Source organism: Bombina bombina, unplaced genomic scaffold (genome assembly GCF_027579735.1).
Source record: "Bombina bombina isolate aBomBom1 unplaced genomic scaffold, aBomBom1.pri scaffold_451, whole genome shotgun sequence".
Classification (NCBI taxonomy): Eukaryota; Metazoa; Chordata; class Amphibia; order Anura; family Bombinatoridae; genus Bombina; species Bombina bombina.
Window position 1 is genome coordinate 55,705 of NW_026511396.1, and position 21,309 is coordinate 77,013.

Genomic DNA, 21,309 nt, shown 5'->3' on the forward strand with positions numbered 1-21,309 from the left:
ATCACCTTGTAGATGGCCCCCTTATCTCAGTTTCTTTCACAATCATGCATTTCAGCTAATTAGTGCTGCTCCTGCATAGTTATCATTCTACATGGGAGTGAGCACAATGTTATCCATATGAACTAGCACTGTATGGCTATAAAAAGCTAATAAAAGGCACGGATATAAGATGACTTGCAGGGGCTTAGAAACAGGTAAACTGAGGTTATAAAGTATAGATCTTAGATACACTTGTTATCACTAATGTTTACAAAATTGTATCATTTGAAGATGATGTAATGGAGAAAATATGCTTATTATTACAGCCAGTGTTATTATCCATGTATAATTGTATTCACTGAAAACTTCAATACAAATATTTCAGTATAAAGTATATTAATATAACAATGTTAGTTATGCGAAGCTGGGGAATGGGTAGTAAATATAACAAAAACAAAATGTTTTCTATTCTCACTGTGACAGTGAGAAATGTGATAATAAGGATAAGGTAACTATAAAAGTACTATATCCGGTGCCACCCTCTGTAAATATGAAGACCCAAAAAATAACCAAGAGAAAGAAGGGGACTAAAGCACTCACTATCAGTATTATGCTTGAGTAAGCTGATAAAATATAACTTTTAATATATGCTATTAAAATCTATTAGTAACCAGTATGTAACTGTCCTTAAAAGGACAATTCCACTACATAAAACAGTGGCGCTATTTATTCTCATGTTTCCTGGCCGATAACTGGATATGTCGCCTTCAGGTGACGGTGGTGAAGAGCACACCGAGAGCTATAGCAAATAGACTTGTTTCAAACAGTATCAAGGTCCTTTTTCAATATTAGTTAGACAAACCGAGTGTCCAAATCCAGTGTTTTATATAGGGAAAGAACCACCATTAACGGCCGCCAATTGTGGCTTAGCATACACGCCCCCTCATAACGTCAGACTTGCATCTGCCATTGGTCATGCTAAGGGGGCGTGTGCCTATCAGGTCGATATTCCTTCAATGCAGGCATGAAGAATTCACTGATATTGTGTCTAACGCTGCGTTTATTTATGCCGACTGCAGTGCTAAAATAAAACAAAGCTATTTATATGTGAAATCCAGAGATAAATTATAGATGGGCAAAATGTATATCTGGGGAGTATAGCCCTAAGATATTCCATCTTATGTGCAGGTCTAGCTGTAAAGCTTGCAATAACAGCTACATTTTAGCAACAATATGTATAGATTGAAACAACATAGCTCTAATTTATTTTCCTTATTATACCTCAATGCGGATTTGTCATATTTATAAATAAAGGTTTATATTCACAAAATGTTTATAATGGCCTGATGATTCAAATCAACACAGTCTTCCATAACTTTACAATTCCAAAGGCATATTTAGCCTGCCTATAAGATTAATAATGAGGTACTAATTCATATTGTATTTTGTACGCTAGTGACCTAGATGGGTATCATTTATAAAAACACTAGATTGAGATATAATCCCCAATTATTTAGTATTCATAAATATACCCAATAATTATTATTCCTATTCATGCCATACGGTATCATTGAATATAGTGGGAATATCCATTTAGTCTCCTTTTGTAACAGAATTGGTTCTATGTTTCCTGCTCTTTCTAGACCCCAACATTTAAAACTTGTTGTATTAGAGTTATGACATGTTAGGAAATGTCTAGCAAAGTAGTAAAGGCATTATATAGCTTTTAAACAAAAAAAAATAAAGTAGATTGTCCCTTTAATATTTAGGGCATATTGAGATTGATCAATAACATCAAAAATGTAATTTTATTAGATTTGTAAATTCAGATGTTACGTTAAATATTTAAAATATATTGCAAATTTGAAGGTATGAGTATGAGGCATACACACCCAAAACATATTTCATAACTTAAAAGGAACATTCCAGCCAAAATTAGAATCCACATGGATGCATTTTGAATAGAAGCATTTTTGTAATATAGATGTATTAACGAAAATGCTTCTAATAAAAGCTATAGCTGTTTCAAACATGTATTTAAGAATGCACCGTGCACCAGCATTTTAAACACAGCCTAAGGTGCTTTTACCATCTGGTAATGACTCAATTTGTTAATTGCTGACATGATACAAGTCCCGCAGGTGCTCTGAGCAGCTGTAGAATTTAAAATGCTGGTGCACAAAGAAAATCCAGCTATGCTTCACATGCACGTGCAGAAAAAAATAATAACACTAAAACAGTGAAAACTTTTACTATTAGTATTTTTGCTTATTCTTGTATAGCGCAAAAATGTTTCAATTCAGAGATTTAATTCATCTATGCGCATTTAAATTTTGACCGGAATGTCCCTTTAAATTTATATATAATAGTCTATAGATTAAATATTGTTCCACTACTGTCATTGTAATATACTGTAAATATCCTTTTAATACAAAGTACCAGATGCCAATTTATTCCTATATTTAATCTTTATTAATGGCCCAAATGTCTGAGTTCACAATAAAATAAAAGTTTCAAGAATACCATTTAATGAACTAGAAGAGGGATAGAGAGGGCACATGTGTGTATCATTTACATGAAGCAGAGCGTGAAGAAAGAAAAAGGGAAGATAGGGCATGCGTGTGTACTATTCACATGAAGCAGAGGGTGACAGAGGGCATGCGTGTGTACTATTCACATGAAGCAGAGGGTGAGAGAGGGAATGCGTGTGTACCATTCACATGACGCAGAGGGTGAGAGAGGGCACATGTGTGTATCATTTACATGAAGCAGAGGGTGAAGAAAGAAAAAGGGAAGATAGGGCATGCGTGTGTACTATTCACATGAAGCAGAGGGTGACAGAGGGCATGCGTGTGTACCATTCACATGACGCAGAGGGTGAGAGAGGGCATGTGTGTGTACCACTCACATGAAGCAGAGGGTGAGAGAGAGCATGCGTGTGTACCATTCACATGATGCAGAGGGTGACAGAGGGCATGCGTGTGTACCATTCACATGACGCAGAGGGTGACAGAGGGCATGCGTGTGTACCATTCACATGACGCAGAGGGTGAGAGATGGCATGCGTGTGTACCATTCACATGACGCAGAGGGTGAGAGATGGCATGCGTGTGTACCATTCACATGACGCAGAGGGTGAGAGATGGCATGCGTGTGTACCATTCCCATGACGCAGAGGGTGACAGAGGGCATGCGTGTGTACCATTCACATGATGCAGAGGGTGAGAGAGGGCATGCGTGTGTACCATTCACATGACGCAGAGGGTGACAGAGGGCATGCGTGTGTACCACTCACATGAAGCAGAGGGTGAGAGAGGGCATGCGTGTGTACCATTCACATAAAGCAGAGGGTGAGAGAGGGCATGTGTGTGTACCATTCACATGAAGCAGAGGGTGAGAGAGAAGGGAAGAGAGGGCATGTGTGTGTGTACCATTTACATGAATCATAGAGTGAGAGAGAAGGGAAGAGAGGGCGAGTGTGTACCAGTTACATGAATCAGAGGGTGAGAGAGAAGGGAAGAGAGGGCGAGTGTGTACCAGTTACATGAATCAGAGGGTGAGAGAGAAGGGAAGAGAGGGCATGTGTGTGTGTGTGTGTGTACCATTTACATGAAGCAGAGGGTGAGAGAGAAGGGACAAGAGGGCATGTGTGTGTGTGTGTGTGTGTGTATCATTTACATAAATCAGAGGATGAGAGTAAAGAGAATAGAGGGCATGTGTGTGTATCATTTACATGAAGCAGAGGGTGAGAGAGAAGGGAAGAGAGGGCATGTGTGTGTACCACTCACATGAAGCAGAGGGTGAGAGAGGGCATGCGTGTGTACCATTCACATGACGCAGAGGGTGAGAGAGGGCATGTGTATGTACCACTCACATGAAGCAGAGGGTGAGAGAGGTCAGGCGTGTGTACCACTCACATGAAGCAGAGGGTGAGAGAGGGCATGCGTGTGTACCATTCACATGGCGCAGAGGGTGAGAGAGAAGGGAAGAGAGGGCATGTGTGTGTGTGTACCAGTTACATGAATCAGAGGGTGAGAGAGAAGGGAAGAGAGGGCATCACGTGTGTGTACCATTTACATGAAGCAGAGGGTGAGAGAGAAGGGACAAGAGGGCATGTGTGTGTGTGTGTATCATTTACATGAAGCAGAGGGTGAGAGAGAAGGGAAGAGAGGGCATGTGTGTGTATCATTTACATGAAGCAGAGGGTGAGAGAGAAGGGAAGAGAGGGCATGTGTGTGTATCATTTACATGAATCAGAGGATGAGAGTAAAGAGTATAGAGGGCATGTGTGTGTGTACCATTTACATGAAGCAGAGGGTGAGAGAGAAGGGACAAGAGGGCATGTGTGTGTACCATTTACATGAAGCAGAGGGTGAGAGAGAGAAAAGGGAAGAGAGGGCATGTGTGTGTATCATTTACATGAAGCAGAGGGTGAGAGAGAAGGGAAGAGAGGGCATGTGTGTGTATAATTTACATGAAGCAGAGGGTGAGAGAGAAGGGAAGAGAGGGCATGTGTGTGTATAATTTACATGAAGCAGAGGGTGAGAGAGAAGGGAAGAGAGGGAATGTGTGTGTATCATTTACATGAAGCAGAGGGTGATAGAGAAGGGAAGAGAGGGCATGTGTGTGTACCACTCACATGAAGCAGAGGGTGAGAGAGGGCATGCGTGTGTACCACTCACATGAAGCAGAGGGTGAGAGTGGGCATGTGTATGTACCACTCACATGAAGCAGAGGGTGAGAGAGGTCAGGCGTGTGTACCACTCACATGAAGCAGAGGGTGAGAGAGGGCATGCGTGTGTACCATTCACATGACGCAGAGGGTGAGAGAGGGCATGTGTGTGTACCACTCACATGAAGCAGAGGGTGAGAGAGGGCATGCGTGTGTACCATTCACATGAAGCAGAGGGTGAGAGAGGGCATGTGTGTGTGTGCCATTTACATGAATCAGAGGGTGAGAGAGAAGGGAAGAGAGGGCATGTGTGTGTATCATTTACATGAAGTCGAGGGTGAGAGAGAAGGGAAGAGAGGGCATGTGTGTGTATCATTTACATGAAGCAGAGGGTGAGAGTAAAGCGAATAGAGGGCATGTGTGTGTACTATTCACATGAAGCAGAGGGTGAGAGAGAAGAAACGATAAGGTAGGGGTGTGAACCAAATAGATTTTATTATTATAATCTGTCTGTGCTGAGGCTCATCATTAACATAGGAGGAAAACATTTTATAATCTGAGTTTTCTAACTGTGAACCTTATACCATAGATCACTCACCTGCAGAGACATCTGATGGCTGAATAATCTGTACAAGTTCAGTAGCTCCTGTGTCTAGATTTTCATCACTGTGTCCTGTTAGTTCTAATAAATAAAATGAGTTTTTTTGAATAAATTGATTTAAGTGCAGTTATCTCACACAAACTGATTATACAGTAATATTACACAACACATCATTATTTGAAAACATTACTAGTAGTTTCTGCCATAGATCTGTTACCTGCAGAGACGACTGATGGGGTCTCCACTGGCTGAATATTCTGTACAAGTTCTCTATGTGCTCCTGTGTCTAGATTTTCATCTCTGTGACTTGTTAGTTCTAATAAAGAATAAAATCAGTTTATTTTGTTAAATGGATATGAAACAATTTGTTGCAACTAAAAAATATATATATATTTAAATGTATTCAATTAAGTACAAAACAAAGCATCCGTTTTGCACTTAAACATTTACATATATAAATGAATATACAAATTGCTTTAGCAGTAATTCCTCTTGACCCTTTAACTGTGTTTTTATTATTTTTGTTGGGTATAACATTAGTTTATAATCAGACGGCTCATTAGATCACATGTGATAGATTCACTGTAGATTTAATCTCTGTCAGTCACGTCAGTAGTGTATGTGCATTTCCTGAGTGAGATATTTATTACTACACAGCGTTACCTGAGTTCTCATTTCCTGGGATCTTCATAGTCCTTAGTGCTTGGTGAGTCTCCATCATGACATCCTTATAAAGCTCCTTGTGTCCCTCTATATACTCCCACTCCTCCATAGAGAAATACACAGCAACATCATCACACTTTATAGGCACCTGAAACACACACAACTCATTCAGCACTGACACAGGGACTGGTTCTGTCACACACTTTTACTGAAAGAGCCAGGATAATGTTACTGAGAACATACAGAGACACAGACAGCAGGTAGGAAATACACACAGGGTCAGATGGGTCAGTAAAGTGAGTCACTGTGCCCTGATGCTGTATATTGTCACATTTCGCAGCAGTGCTCACCTCTGCGCTCAGCTGTTGAACGCTGCTGTGGGAGAGCCTCTTCTTCACAATGGTGTATTCCTATAATATGTATGAGAAAGCTCATCAGACTCCATTTGCCTGGACTAACAAGTTCTTGTTTACTTCTCTCGATCATCACAAAACATAAATAAATAAAATATAGTGGATAATTCTGTGTGGCCTATATGGATAAAAGCGGCTAAAGACTGAGGACATGAGCCCAAGAACATCAACATTGCTGGAACATTTGAGAGGGTGTGATAGGGGGGCAAAATGTTGAGCCCTTGGTTGATAGAAGGTTCCATTGGTGCTGGGGTCGCTTGGGTTTTAAGCCTTTTTGTAGTTAGGGTCATGCAGAGGGGCCTTTATGGTCTGGGGTGAGTTTTTGCAATAGAGGTCATGTAGTAGGGCTTTGTATGAGTGGGCTTTTTCTTTATGGTGGGAGGGGTCTTGGATGCTAGGATTAGTATATATATTTCTTTCTTTTTTTGCTGGAAGAGGATTTGTATAGGAGGGTTGTGCAGATGAGTGAGCTTAAATGGACAGTCTTCTTGATTTTTTTGCTATTTAAAAAGATAGATAGATAACGCCTTTACTACCAATTCCCCATCTTTGCATAACTAACAATGTAATATACTTTATAACCACTAAAACTCTAAATCTCTGCCTATGTCTAAGCCCCTGCAGGTCGCCTCTTATCTCAGTGCTTTTTATTAGCTTTTCACAGCAAGACAGTGCTACTCCATGCATGCCATATAGATAACATTGTGCTCACTCCTATGGAGTTATGCAGGAACCAGCACTAGCTGGTGAAACCGCAAGTTTGTAAAAAGCACTGAAATAAGTGGCAGTCTGCAGAGGCTTAGATACAGGTAATAATAAAGCGAAAAGGATATTTGTATAACAGTGATGGTTATGCAAAACTGGTGAATATGTTTTAAACAATAGCAATTTTCAAGTAGAACGTACCTTTAAGTTAGTGTTATGGTCTGGCTGAACTGAAGTTAAGGTTAGTGTCACGTATTTCTATTGATAAGCTAACTCAAAAACGTAATACAGCTGGGCTTGCCTTACCCAATATTAATTTCTACAATCTGGCAGCCTTAGTCAAAATTGCAATTGACTGGCTAGCAGAATCTAATTGGTTTTCCTCAAATGATATTGAAAGTCATATTATCTATCCCTTCTCTTTAAAAACTATCTTACATAATCCACCGAGTAAAATTCCTGGTAATGTTGCCAGCCTAATTACCATTAATAATAGTGATAGCCTGGCGCAAATTCTGCGCCTTGATTGGGATAAACCATACCTTTTCTGAATATTTACCCATAATAGGCAATGCAGAATTTGCCCCTGGAAATACCCAGAAAATATTTAAGACATGGGAAGAGAAGGGCCTGAAATATTTACACCAATTTTCACTGGATACGGGTCAGATAGTAAGATTTGATTCTCTTATAAAGCAATTTGATCTCCCGAGAAACAGTCTGTTTGCCTATTTGCAAATACGTCATTTTATTAATAGTAAGGATTGGGTACCTGATAGTAGTGGTTCATGGTCAGATATTAGAACATGTATTCAAAAATCTGTTGGGGGAACTACATCTATATCTTTGATCTATAACATTATGCTGGCTAAACAGAGACAATTTTTTTTTAGATAAAATATGTAATACATGTACACCTTATTTCCCAGGTATGAACCATGAGAAGATTAAGACAAGTTTCTCTGTATTAGGTAAATACAGGGTTTCAATAAATTGGAAAGAATCTCACATGAAATTACTGAACAATTATTTTACCCCCGCTAGATTGAAAAGAATGTTTTTAGCACAATCATTTCTATACCCACGCTGTTCATATTTAAATGCAGACATTCTACATATGTTTGGTCTTTGCCCAAAGATCTTCCAATTTTGGAGCAAGGTCACCTATTGGTTTAATAAAAACTATGGGGTTGATGTCTCTATTGGGCTTGAAGAGATTATATTTCTTGAAGCCCAAATAGATAATCAAAATCCTTATAGAAATATACTGAATACAGTAATCTTGTTGTCCAGACATCTAATATTGAAAGCCTGGAAGGGTAGAACAGCTCCTAGTTTCTCACTTTTTATTAGAGAAATACTGAATCAAATCATTTTTTAATCATTCCACACACAATTGTTAGGGGAACAAAAAAAATTTTTTTTAGTAGGATGGCTCCCTATAATTAAAACTTAACCTCACCAAATCCAAAAACGTATATTTAATCCTTTTTTGAGTTCTAATAGTTTTGCCGAATTGGTGTTTTTAGATGAATTCCCTGCATCATGGATCTCTCTATATAGAGAAATATACTAATAGTTATAAAATCAGTAAGCTAACTCATGTTCTGGAGTAGCGCGACATAATCTGGGGTCAATGTTAGGGGAGACAGGGGGGTAGGGATTCTATTTTATTTTTATGTTTTGTGTTTTTTGCTCCCCCCCCTTTCTTTTTTTTTTGTTAAACCTCTGATGTCTAAGATTTTTTACTTAAACGCATGTTCATTTTTTTCTTAACTTTGTATCCTACGTTTGGATTGTATTAATAAATATATAATGACTTACATTGTATCTGACTTAGGGCCCAAGTAGGATAGGTTGATACACACTACTTTTCTATGTATTGCTATAGATATATTATGTTTCCTTTGGTTTTGATTTATTTTTAAGGCATGCCGCAAGTTCCAAAGAAAATGGTAATATGAGGATTAATTTTAGTTGACGAAAAAGCAATGTAATCTATGACAATAGTTTTCTAGCGGCTAGATTTGGAGTTTGGCGGCCAAGGGGGTGCGTTAGCTACGCGGGCTTTTTTCTGGCCGCACCATAAAATTAACTCTGGTATTGAGAGTCCAAAAAAATGCTGCGTTAGGCTCCAAAAAAGGAGCGTAGAGCATTTTTTCCGCAAATGCAACTCTCGATACCAGAGTTGCTTACGGACGCGGCCAGCCTCAAAAACGTGCTTGTGCACGATTCCCCCATAGGAAACAATGGGGCTGTTTGAGCTGAAAAAAAAACCTAACACCTGCAAAAAAGCAGCGTTCAGCTCCTAACGCAGCCCCATTGTTTGCTATGGGGAAACACTTCCTACGTCTGCACCTAACACTCTAACATGTACCCCGAGTCTAAACACCCCTAACCTTACACTTATTAACCCCTAATCTGCCGCCCCCGCTATCGCTGACCCCTGCATTATATTATTAACCCCTAATCTGCCGCTCCATAAACCGCCGCTACTTACATTATCCCTATGTACCCCTAATCTGCTGCCCCTAACACCGCCGACCCCTATATTATATTTATTAACCCCTAATCTGCCCCCCTCAACGTCGCCTCCACCTGCCTACACTGATTAACCCCTAATCTGCCGAGCGGACCGCACCGCTACTATAATAAATGTATTAACCCCTAATCCGCCTCACTAACCCTATAATAAATAGTATTAACCCCTAATCTGCCCTCCCTAACATCGCCGACACCTAACTTCAATTATTAACCCCTAATCTGCCAACCGGAGCTCACCGCTACTATAATAAATGTATTAACCCCTAAAGCCAAGTCTAACCCTAACACCCCCCTAAGTTAAATATAATTTAAATCTAACAAAATAAATTAACTCTTATTAAATAAATTATTCCTATTTAAAGCTAAATACTTACCTGTAAAATAAATCCTAATATAGCTACAATATAAATTATAATTACATTGTAGCTATTTTAGGATTAATATTTATTTTACAGGCAACTTTGTAATTATTTTAACCAGGTACAATAGCTATTAAATAGTTAAGAACTATTTAATAGTTACCTAGTTAAAATAATAACAAAATTACCTGTAAAATAAATCCTAACCTAAGTTACAATTAAACCTAACACTACACTATCATTAAATTAATTAAATAAAATACCTACAATTACCTACAATAAAACCTAACACTACACTATCAATAAATAAATTAAATACAATTCCTACAAATAACTACAATGAAATAAACTAACTAAAGTACAAAAAATAAAAAAGAACTAAGTTACAAAAAATAAAAAAATATTTACAAACATAAGAAAAATATTACAATTTTAAACTAATTACACCTACTCTAAGCCCCCTAATAAAATAACAAAGACCCCCAAAATAAAAAAATGCCCTACCCTATTCTAAATTAATAAAGTTAAAAGCTCTTTTACCTTACCAGCCCTGAACAGGGCCCTTTGCGGGGCATGCCCCAAGAAATTCAGCTCTTTTGCCTGTAAAAAAAAACATACAATACCCCCCCCCCCCCCCAACATTACAACCCACCACCCACATACCCCTAATCTAACCCAAACCCCCCTTAAATAAACCTAACACTAAGCCCCTGAAGATCTTCCTACCTTGTCTTCACCTCACCAGGTATCACCGATCCGTCCTGGCTCCAAAATCTTCATCCAACCTAAGCGGGGGTTGGCGATCCATCATCCGGTGCTGAAGAGGTCCAGAAGAGGCTCCAAAGTCTTCCTCCTATCCGGCAAGAAGAGGACATCCGGACCGGCAAACATCTTCATCCAAGCGGCATCTTCTATCTTCTTCCATCCGGTGCGGAGCGGGTCCATCTTGAAGCAGCCGACGCGGATCCATCCTCTTCTTCCGGCGTCTCCCGACGAATGACGGTTCCTTTAAGGGACGTCATCCAAGATGGCGTCCCTCGAATTCCGATTGGCTGATAGGATTCTATCAGCCAATCGGAATTAAGGTAGGAATATTCTGATTGGCTGATGGAATCAGCCAATCAGAATCAAGTTCAATCCGATTGGCTGATCCAATCAGCCAATCAGATTGAGCTCGCATTCTATTGGCTGATCGGAACAGCCAATAGAATGCGAGCTCAATCTGATTGGATCAGCCAATCGGATTGAACTTGATTCTGATTGGCCGATTCCATCAGCCAATCAGAATATTCCTACCTTAATTCCGATTGGCTGATAGAATCCTATCAGCCAATCGGAATTCGAGGGACGCCACCTTGGATGACGTCCCTTAAAGGAACAGTCATTCGTCGGGAGACGCCGGAAGAAGAGGATGGATCCGCGTCGGCTGCTTCAAGATGGACCCGCTCCGCACCGGATGGAAGAAGATAGAAGATGCCGCTTGGATGAAGATGTTTGCCGGTCCGGATGTCCTCTTCTTGCCGGATAGGAGGAAGACTTTGGAGCCTCTTCTGGACCTCTTCAGCACCGGATGATGGATCGCCAACCCCCGCTTAGGTTGGATGAAGATTTTGGAGCCAGGACGGATCGGTGATACCTGGTGAGGTGAAGACAAGGTAGGAAGATCTTCAGGGGCTTAGTGTTAGGTTTATTTAAGGGGGGTTTGGGTTAGATTAGGGGTATGTGGGTGGTGGGTTGTAATGTTGGGGGGGGGGGGTATTGTATGTTTTTTTTTACAGGCAAAAGAGCTGAATTTCTTGGGGCATACCCCGCAAAGGGCCCTGTTCAGGGCTGGTAAGGTAAAAGAGCTTTTAACTTTATTAATTTAGAATAGGGTAGGGCATTTTTTTATTTTGGGGGTCTTTGTTATTTTATTAGGGGGCTTAGAGTAGGTGTAATTAGTTTAAAATTGTAATATTTTTCTTATGTTTGTAAATATTTTTTTATTTTTTGTACTTTAGTTAGTTTATTTCATTGTAGTTATTTGTAGGAATTGTATTTAATTTATTTATTGATAGTGTAGTGTTAGGTTTTATTGTAGGTAATTGTAGGTATTTTATTTAATTAATTTAATGATAGTGTAGTGTTAGGTTTAATTGTAACTTAGGTTAGGATTTATTTTACAGGTAATTTTGTTATTAATTTAACTAGGTAACTATTAAATAGTTCTTAACTATTTAATAGCTATTGTACCTGGTTAAAATAATTACAAAGTTGCCTGTAAAATAAAAATTAATCCTAAAATAGCTACAATGTAATTATAATTTATATTGTAGCTATATTAGGATTTATTTTACAGGTAAGTATTTAGCTTTAAATAGGAATAATTTATTTAATAAGAGTTAATTAATTTCGTTAGATTTAAATTATATTTAATTTAGGGGGGTGTTAGTGTTAGGGTTAGACTTAGCTTTAGGGGTTAATACATTTATTATAGTAGCGGTGAGCTCCGGTCGGCAGATTAGGGGTTAATAATTGAAGTTAGGTGTCGGCGATGTTAGGGAGGGCAGATTGGGGGTTAATACTATTTATTATAGGGTTAGTGAGGCGGATTAGGGGTTAATACATTTATTATAGTAGCGGTGCGGTCCGCTCGGCAGATTAGGGGTTAATCAGTGTAGGCAGGTGGAGGCGACGTTGAGGGGGGCAGATTAGGGGTTAATAAATATAATACAGGGGTCGGCGGTGTTAGGGGGAGCAGATTAGGGGTACATAGCTATAATGTAGGTGGCGGCGCTTTGCGGTCGGCAGATTAGGGGTTAATTATTGTAAGTAGCTGGCGGCGACGTTGTGGGGGGCAGGTTAGGGGTTAATAAATATAATACAGGGGTCGGCGGGGTTAGGGGCAGCAGATTAGGGGTACATAGGGATAACTTAGCTGGCGGCGCTTTGCGGTCGGCAGATTAGGGGTTAAAAAAAAATTAGAGTGGCAGCGATGTGGGGGGACCTCAGTTTAGGGGTACATAGGTAGTTTATGGGTGTTAGTGTACTTTAGGGTACAGTAGTTAAGAGCTTTATGAACCGGCGTTAGCCCAGAAAGCTCTTAACTCCTGCTTTTTTTCTGCGGCTGGAGTTTTGTCGTTAGAGCTCTAACGCTCACTTCAGACACGACTCTAAATACCGGAGTTAGAAAGATCCCATTGAAAAGATAGGATACGCAATTGAAGTAAGGGGATCTGCGGTATGGAAAAGTTGCGGCTGAAAAGTGAGCGTTAGACCCTATTTTCAGTAACTCCAAATACCGGCGGTAGCCTAAAACCAGCGTTAGGAGCCTCTAACGCTGGTTTTCACGGCTACCGCCAAACTCCAAATCTAGGCCTAGGAGAGCTAATCAAGGTTGGCTTTGTATTTTTTTTGATGTGGAGCTGCGTCTTCAAGAATGTGATATTGTGAATTGGAGCTGTAACTCCTTAATTTAGGTTTATATTGATGTTTAGTTAGGAAAAGCTTAAAATTGTAACGCAGAATAAGGTAACGCACTGTTTAGCTATGTCCAAAAATTAAGATAAGAGAAGGTTGCTTGAAGGGAAGCTAAAGTTGAATCTCAGCACATAGAAAAAGTGACACAAGTTAAGATAATGGATATGCAGTAGAGTAGATTGTTGTATCTCTATTTCCTTTTTGATGTGGAGCTGTGTCTCCATGGAAGTTACAATATGACTAGGAGCTGCGCCTCCACAATTTATCATTTTCTTTTTTTGTTGGTTTGATTTGTGTTGCCTTTTTATGTAATGCTGAAAAACTGATAAATAAATAAAAAAAAATGAAGTTAAGGTTAGTGAGATGGTCTGGGTGAACTGAAGTTGGGGTTAGTCAGATGGTCTCGGCGAGGTTAAGTAAGATGGTCGGGTGAGCTGAAGTTAGGGTTAGTGAGACGGTCTGGGTGAGATAAAGTTAGGGTTAGTGAGACGGTCTGGGTGGGATAAAGTTAGGGTTAGTGAGACGGTCTGGGTGAGATAAAGTTAGGGTTAGTGAGACGGTCTGGGTGAGATAAAGTTAGGGTTAGTGAGACGGTCTGGGTGAGATAAAGTTAGGGTTAGTGAGACGGTCTGGGTGAGATAAAGTTAGGGTTAGTGAGACGGTCTGGGTGAGCTGAAGTTAAGGTTAGTGAGACGGTCTGGGTGAGATGAAGTTAGGGTTAGGAGATGGTTGGTCTCGATGAGATGAAGTTGGGGTTAGTGAGACGGTCTGGGTGAGATAAAGTTAGGGTTAGTGAGACGGTCTGGGTGAGATAAAGTTAGGGTTAGTGAGACGGTCTGGGTGAGATAAAGTTCGGGTTAGTGAGACGGTCTGGGTGAGATAAAGTTAGGGTTAGGAGATGGTCGGTCGGTGAGGTTAAGTGAGATGGTCTGGGTGAGCTGAAGCTAGAGTTAGTAAGATAGGTCCGGTGTATCAGAAGCAGCACAGTAAATAGGACCAGTGTCACATGACATTACCCAGCAGCTCTCACCTCTCCGGTCAGCAGGCAGATGATGCCCAGGGCCTGACTCAGGAACTGCTCTGCCATCAGCTTCCTGCATGTGTTCATCTTGTTCTTTGTCAGTGACTGAGTCAGATGCTATAAATGTGACACCTGTGAGAAGAAAGAAATACGGCAGCTTGAGAGATCAGAAATAATCCGAAATCTTCCTGTATTTAGATTATGGTAAAGAGATGATTATGTGATATTAAACATGTTTATTTCACTTATGAACAATCTAATAGTACACATGTGACTAGCTGCATATGCCGCAGATAACATAAAGTGATAAAATGTAACAATCTTTATATAGCATGTTTGACATTATGGGACGACACATTTATTTAATATTAAAGGGACATGAAACACAAATTTTTTATTTCATGATTCAAATAGAGAATCTAATTTTAAACAACATTCCAATTTACTTTTATTATCTAATTTGCTTTATTCTTTAGATATCCTTTGTTAAAGAAATTGCAATGCACATGGGTGAGCGAATCACACGAGGCATCTATGTGCAGCCACCAATCAGCAGCTAGTGAGCCTATTTAGATATGTTTTTCAACAAATTATATCAAGAAAATGAAGCAAATTAGCTAATAGACGTAAATTGGAAAGTTGTTTATAATTGCTTGCTCTTTCTAAATAATGAAAGAAAAAAGTTGGGTTTCATGTCCCTTTAAAGGGCCAGTAAATTTACATGATAAAAAGACAATGCAACAGCACTTAGTCTGAATTTCAAATGAGTAGTAGATTTTTTTCTGACAAATGTCAAAGCTATATCTATTTCCACTCCCCCCATACCATGTGAGAGCCATCAGCCAATCACAAAAGCATATACATATATTTTGTGACTTCTTGCACATGCTCAGAAGGAGATGGTGACTCAGAAAGTGTAAATATAAAAAGACGGTGCACATTTTGTTAATAAAAGTAAATTGCTAAGGTGTTTAAAAACGAATGCTCTATCTGAATCATGAATGTTTAATTTTGACTTTAGTGTCCCTTTAAGCTCATTAGAAGCAAAATAAGGTGACTGTACACAGGAATATGCACGGTTATCTGATATCAGGAAGCAGATGTAAAACACTAAGTGCCACAGCTCCCTGGTTACCAGGCATCCTGTAATTTATGGGATTATCCCAAACTGGTAGCTCTGTCCTGCTGCACCTTAGTTCTTCATCTGCTGTTTATGCTCAAACAGGAATCTGCCCCAAATCACATAACCCAAATATTACCTTGATCATAGGATAAAATTACAAATTATGTGAGGCTGCTAAAGTTAGGACGCAACAAATACTGGGCACCAAGTAAGTATTTGCCCTACTACATGTGCTGTTAGACTGGTTCCATATTCTACCTACTACCCACTGAACAGCTGTGCTTGTGCTTCATTTTATTATATTGCATTACTATGGGATGTGGTTTCCTCTTCATATTTAGTTAAATGGCTTCATGTCACCCTTTACTTTTCTCCTCTCTTAAAACCATTGAGATAGTCATAAATGGTCAATTATAGCAACAGTAATAATAATAATATCTAATAGCAATAAGAAACATTTTTTTACAAACTTTTTCCCAGTTATGTCCTCTCCTGTTTTGGGCAACCATGCAGACTGACTTCCTGTGACCCCATCACATATACAAGTAATAAATATACAATTATTATAAACAGGTCAGACTTGTACCCATCACCCGAACACCGAGACTGTGTTTCATCAAGTCCTCACTCCCTCAAATACAGCTTGCTCATTGTATCAGCCCCCTCACACTGTAGTCCCTATACAGACTCTCAGCCCCTCTCTGTCTCACACCCCAGTCCCTGTACAGAATCTAAGCCCCATCACAGCCTAGCTCCTGTACAGAATATCAGCCCCCTCCTTTCTCACACATCAGTCACTGTACAGATTTAGACCTCTCTCTCACACCCCAGTCCTGTACTGGTTCTCAGACCCCCTCTGTCTCACACCTAAACCCCTGTACTAGCTCTCAGAACCCCACTGTTTCACCGCCTAGCTCCTGTACTGGCCTGTACAGTCCCTGTATCCTCCCCCTCTGATTCACTCCCCAGTCCCTTTGAAGTCTCTCTGCCCCCTCTGTCTCACACCTCAGCCCTGTACAGGTTCTTAGCCTCTCGCTCTCTCTCACACCTCAATCCCAGTATAGGTTCTCAGCCCCCCTCTGTTTTATAATCCAGCCCCTATACAGACTCTCAACCCCTCTGTATCACACCCCAGTCCCTGTGTAGACTCTCAGCCCCCTCTGACTCACACCCCAGCCCCTATACAGACTCTCAACCCATCTGTCTCACACCCCATCCCTTGTACATGCTTTCAGCCCCCCTCTGTCTCACACCTCAGCCCCTGTACAAACTCTCAACTCTTCTCTCTGTATCTCTCCCACACTGCACTCCTATAATGGTTCAAAGCCCCTCTCTGCCTCACACCTAGCCCCTGTACAAGATCTCAGCTCTCCTCTGTCTCACACCCCAGCCCCTGTACATACCCACAGACCCCCTCACACCCCAGTACAGACTCTTAGCTCCCCTCTGTCTAACACCCCAGGCCCTGTACAGATTCTCAGACCCTCTCTCTCTCACACACCCCAGTCCTGTACTGGTTCTAAGTCCTCCTCTGCCTCACACCTAAGCCCTTGTACACAATCACAGTCCCCTCTGTCTCACAGTCTAATCCCTGTGCAGACTCTCAGCCCCTCTGTTTTACACCTCATACCCTGTACAAGACTCTCAGTCCCACTCTCTCTCTCTCACAGCCCAGTCTTGTAAAAGTTCTAAACCCCCTCTGTTTCACACCCCAGTCCCTGTGCAGACTCTCAGCCACCTCTGTCTCATACTCCAGCTCCTCTATAGACTCTCAGCCTCTTTTGTCTCACATCCCAGCCCCTGTACAGAATATCAGCCCTCCCCTCTGTATCACACTCCAGCACCTGTACAGACCATCACCCCCCCCACTTACACACCAGCCCTGTACAGACCCTCAGCACCCCGAACAGCTCAGCCCCTTCATAGATTTTCAGCCCCCCTATCTCACACCCAAGTCCCTGTACAGACTCTTAGCCTCCCTCCATCTCACATCCCAGCTCCTGTAGAGACCCTAAGCCACCCTCACAACTCAGCCCCTGTATAGATTCTCAGCTCCTCCTCGGTCTCACACCCAAGCCCCTGTAGAGACTCTCAGCCTCCCTCCATCTCACACCTTAGCTCCTATAGGGACCATCAGCCCCAATCACACCCCAGCCCCTGTAGAGACTCACAGACCTCTCTCTCTCTCACACACACACACCAGTCTTGGTATTGGTTCTCAGTCAACCTCTGCCTCACACCTAAGCACCTATAAAATATATTAGCCCCCCTCTGTCTCACACTCCAGCCACTGTACAGATGCTCAGCCCTCCTCACATCCCAGTCCCTTTATAGACTCTCAGTCCCCTCTGTCTCACACACCCCTGCCCCTGTACCGACTCTCATTCCCTCTCACACCTCAGCTCCTGTAGAGACTCAGATACCTCTCTCACATACACACCAGTCCCTGTATTGGTTCTCAGTCCCCCTCTGCCTCCCACCTAAGCACCTGTACAGTCTCTCACCCCCCCTCTGTCTCACCCACCCCACCCTGTCTCACCCCCCACCGTCTCACACAATCCCCTCTGTCTCACACACACACCCCTGTCTCACCCCCCCCCAGCCGCTATACAGACTTTCAGCCCTCCCCTCTGTATCACATTCCAGCCCATGTTCAGCCCTCCTCACACCCCAGCCCCTATACAGATTATCAGCCCCCCTCTCTCTCACATCTCCCCCATTCTATACTGGTTCACAGTTCTCCTCTGCCCCACACCTAAGCCCCTGTACAGACTATTAGCCCCCTCTGGGTCAAACATCAGTCCCTCTCTGTCTTACACTCCAGCCCCTGTACAGAACCACAGCACCGCTGTCACCCAGCCTCAGCCTGTACAAGTACTCAGCACCCCTCTGTCTGGCACATAAACCCCTCCTCCTCCACTTAACCCCTCTCTCTCCGCACCCACAGCTCACCCTCTTAACCCCACTCTCTGCACCCACCACAGCCCCCCTCCTCACCTATAGGAGGTTAATATTAGTTGTCACGCTTCCTTAAATCACATATAAATCACTCCTGAGTTGCTGTGCTAACCATTGCGTATATTCTTAAAGTGAATGTAAATTTTGATGCTAAAGTGCCCGGTTTTTAAAACTTTGATTAAAAACAGGGGCACTTTAATTAATCAATATTTTCATTTCACTCCTGTTGTGAAAATAAACTTACTTTTTAATCTTCACAGCAGCTCCAGCTTCCTCCACCTTTTTCAAAGCCTCTTCCTGGGTCTAAAATGAGGTATCTGGCTTCCTCCAATCACAGCAGTGAATCAGACACTGAATCCCCCGGGGGGGAATCTGTGATTGGAGGATGACCTATCAATCATTTCTGACATCAGAAATGGCTTGTGAGACCGGAGGAAGCAGCAGCTGCTGTGAAGTTTAAAAGGTAAGTTTTTTGTCACAACAGGAGTGAAATGTAAATTTTGATGAATTAAAGTGCCCCTGATTTTAATCAAAGTTTTAAAAACCGGGCACTTAAACATCAAAATTTACATTCACTTTAAATCACATATATTACCTGGTAGTAGCTAGATCCAGTCCGGTAAAAGGAGGACAGATGAGGTCACTGCAGTCACGTGGCTTCTGGGAGTTCACGGTCCATTTGCTGCAAGGGATCTAGCTGCTACTCGAGGATAAAGTAAAAGTATTGGAAGTATTCTGGAAGGAGGCTGTGTGTATGAGGCAGAGGGATCCTCTTTACAATAATATTTGTCTGTAAATAATGCACTGGTGAGGTATTTGTATGTGAGGCAATGGGAATATCTATATAATATTATATACCTGTAGATAAGGTACTAGGATTATTGAACAAGAGTATCAACGTTGGACTGCAGTGAAGTTGGTTTCATATTGGAGATTCGACAGACATTCACCTTTCAAATAGCAATAACTTTTGAAAGAATCATTTCACAACTATAATGATTGTATATTCTTGGTCGTGGGGGGATGGGGAATGTTGCACACCCTGAAAGTTGCACACACTTTATTTTTTAGAAATTTCATTTTCAAAATTTGAAATGTTCATTTTTCTATAAATTTAAAAACTGCAATAACTCTTGAAATAATCACCTCACTACTAACATGATTGTATATTCTTGACCGTGGGGGGATGGGGAACGTTGCACACCCTTTAGTTTTTCGAAATTTCATTTTCAAAATTTGAAATTTTCATTTTTCTCTAAATTTTAAAACTGCAATAACTCTTGAAATAATCATCTCACTACTAACATGATTGTATATTCTTGATTGTGGGGGGATGGGGAACGTTGCACACCCTTTAGTTTTTCGAAATTTCATTTTCAAAATTTGAAATTTTCATTTTTCTCTAAATTTAAAAACTGCAATAACTCTTGAAATAATCATCTCACTACTAACATGATTGTATATTCTTGATTGTGGGGGGATGGGGAACGTTGCACACTCTTTAGTTTTTCAAAATTTCATTTTCAAAATTTGAAATTTTCATTTTTCTCTAAATTTTAAAACTGCAATAACTCTTGAACTAATCATGTCACTACTAAAATGATTGTATATTCTTGATTGTGGGTGGATGGGGAACATTGCACACCCTTTAGTTTATCAAAATTTAATTTTTTAAATTTTAAATTTACATTTTTCTTGAAACATAAAAAATGCAATAACTCTTGAGATAATTATGTCACTGCTATAGTGATTGTATATTCTTGATTGTGGGGGGGGGGGGGCATTGCACACCCTTTAGTTTTTCAAAAATTCATTTTCAAAATTTGAAATTTACATTTTTCTTGAAATTTAAAAATTGCATTAACTTTTGAAATAATCATGTCACCACTATAATGATTGTATATTCTTGAACATGGGAAGATGGGGAACGTTGCTCACCCTTTAGTTTTTCAAAATTTCAAATTGACATTTTTCTTGAAATTTTAAAATCTTAACTCTTGTAATAATCATGTCACTACTATAATTATTGTATATGTATATTGTATATGCTTAAGCATACTTATATGCATACACAGATATACATGTTTATTGTGTTCTAGGTAATTATACGCAAATCCGGAATATCAAACTTTTATAGTTTTATCAAATTTCAGAAAAATATAGAAAAAAAAGTTATGGAGTATAGATATTTGTATCGCCTATTTAAATGTTTTTATTTAACTTCAGTTCACACAGAAAACTTGCTCTTTATTTAAAATAGTAAAATGTGTATTGCAAGGTACACATTAGCACTAAAAATTATTAGGTTCAACAAAATGGATATTTTTAAATCAAGATAAATACAGATATTAACATTTCGGGATAGGAACATGTACTTTAGGGTCAAATTGCCAATGCATCTTTAAATCAACTGCAGAGACAACACTTCCACAATTCTTTCCTTGCTCTGTTTTATTGTTGGTTTGTCATATTGATGCATGCAGTATGGTACCATCTATGGCAATCTGCACATGCAATCTGCAAGGGGAAAAACATAAGAGTCTATTATGCTGACAATATCACAGTCTATTTCTAACAACTGTTCAAATCAAATGAAACATGATACAGCATGACTTGCATGACACATTCAATATGAATCAATTAAAAAGAAAAATAGTACATTAATACCACTCTATCAGGTAGATTACGAGTTGTGCGTTTGAGTTTTAACACTGAAAAAATGGTAATTTCAGCATTAAAACAGCAACGCAGTCATTACAAGTCTTGTCGGTATAGCTGTACGGTTTAGCCTGTAACGCAATGTCAGTCCTGC

The 21,309-nt window shown here is 40.3% G+C and overlaps 1 long non-coding RNA gene across 2 annotated transcripts; it reads right to left on the reverse strand.

Annotated features, from left to right (window-relative positions):
* Positions 1 to 6,301: 6,301 nt before the first annotated feature.
* On the reverse strand, positions 6,302 to 18,579 carry LOC128643728 (uncharacterized). Of its 2 annotated transcripts, none has more exons than XR_008399873.1 (3): positions 18,537 to 18,579; positions 14,426 to 14,548; positions 6,302 to 6,325 (listed from the first exon to the last, which is right to left on the reverse strand). It is a non-coding gene; the product is annotated as an uncharacterized LOC128643728 (long non-coding RNA). The 2 variants fall into 2 exon arrangements; XR_008399874.1 differs by lacking the exon at positions 6,302 to 6,325 and adding an exon at positions 13,669 to 13,717.
* Between the last annotated feature and the right edge of the window lie 2,730 nt (positions 18,580 to 21,309).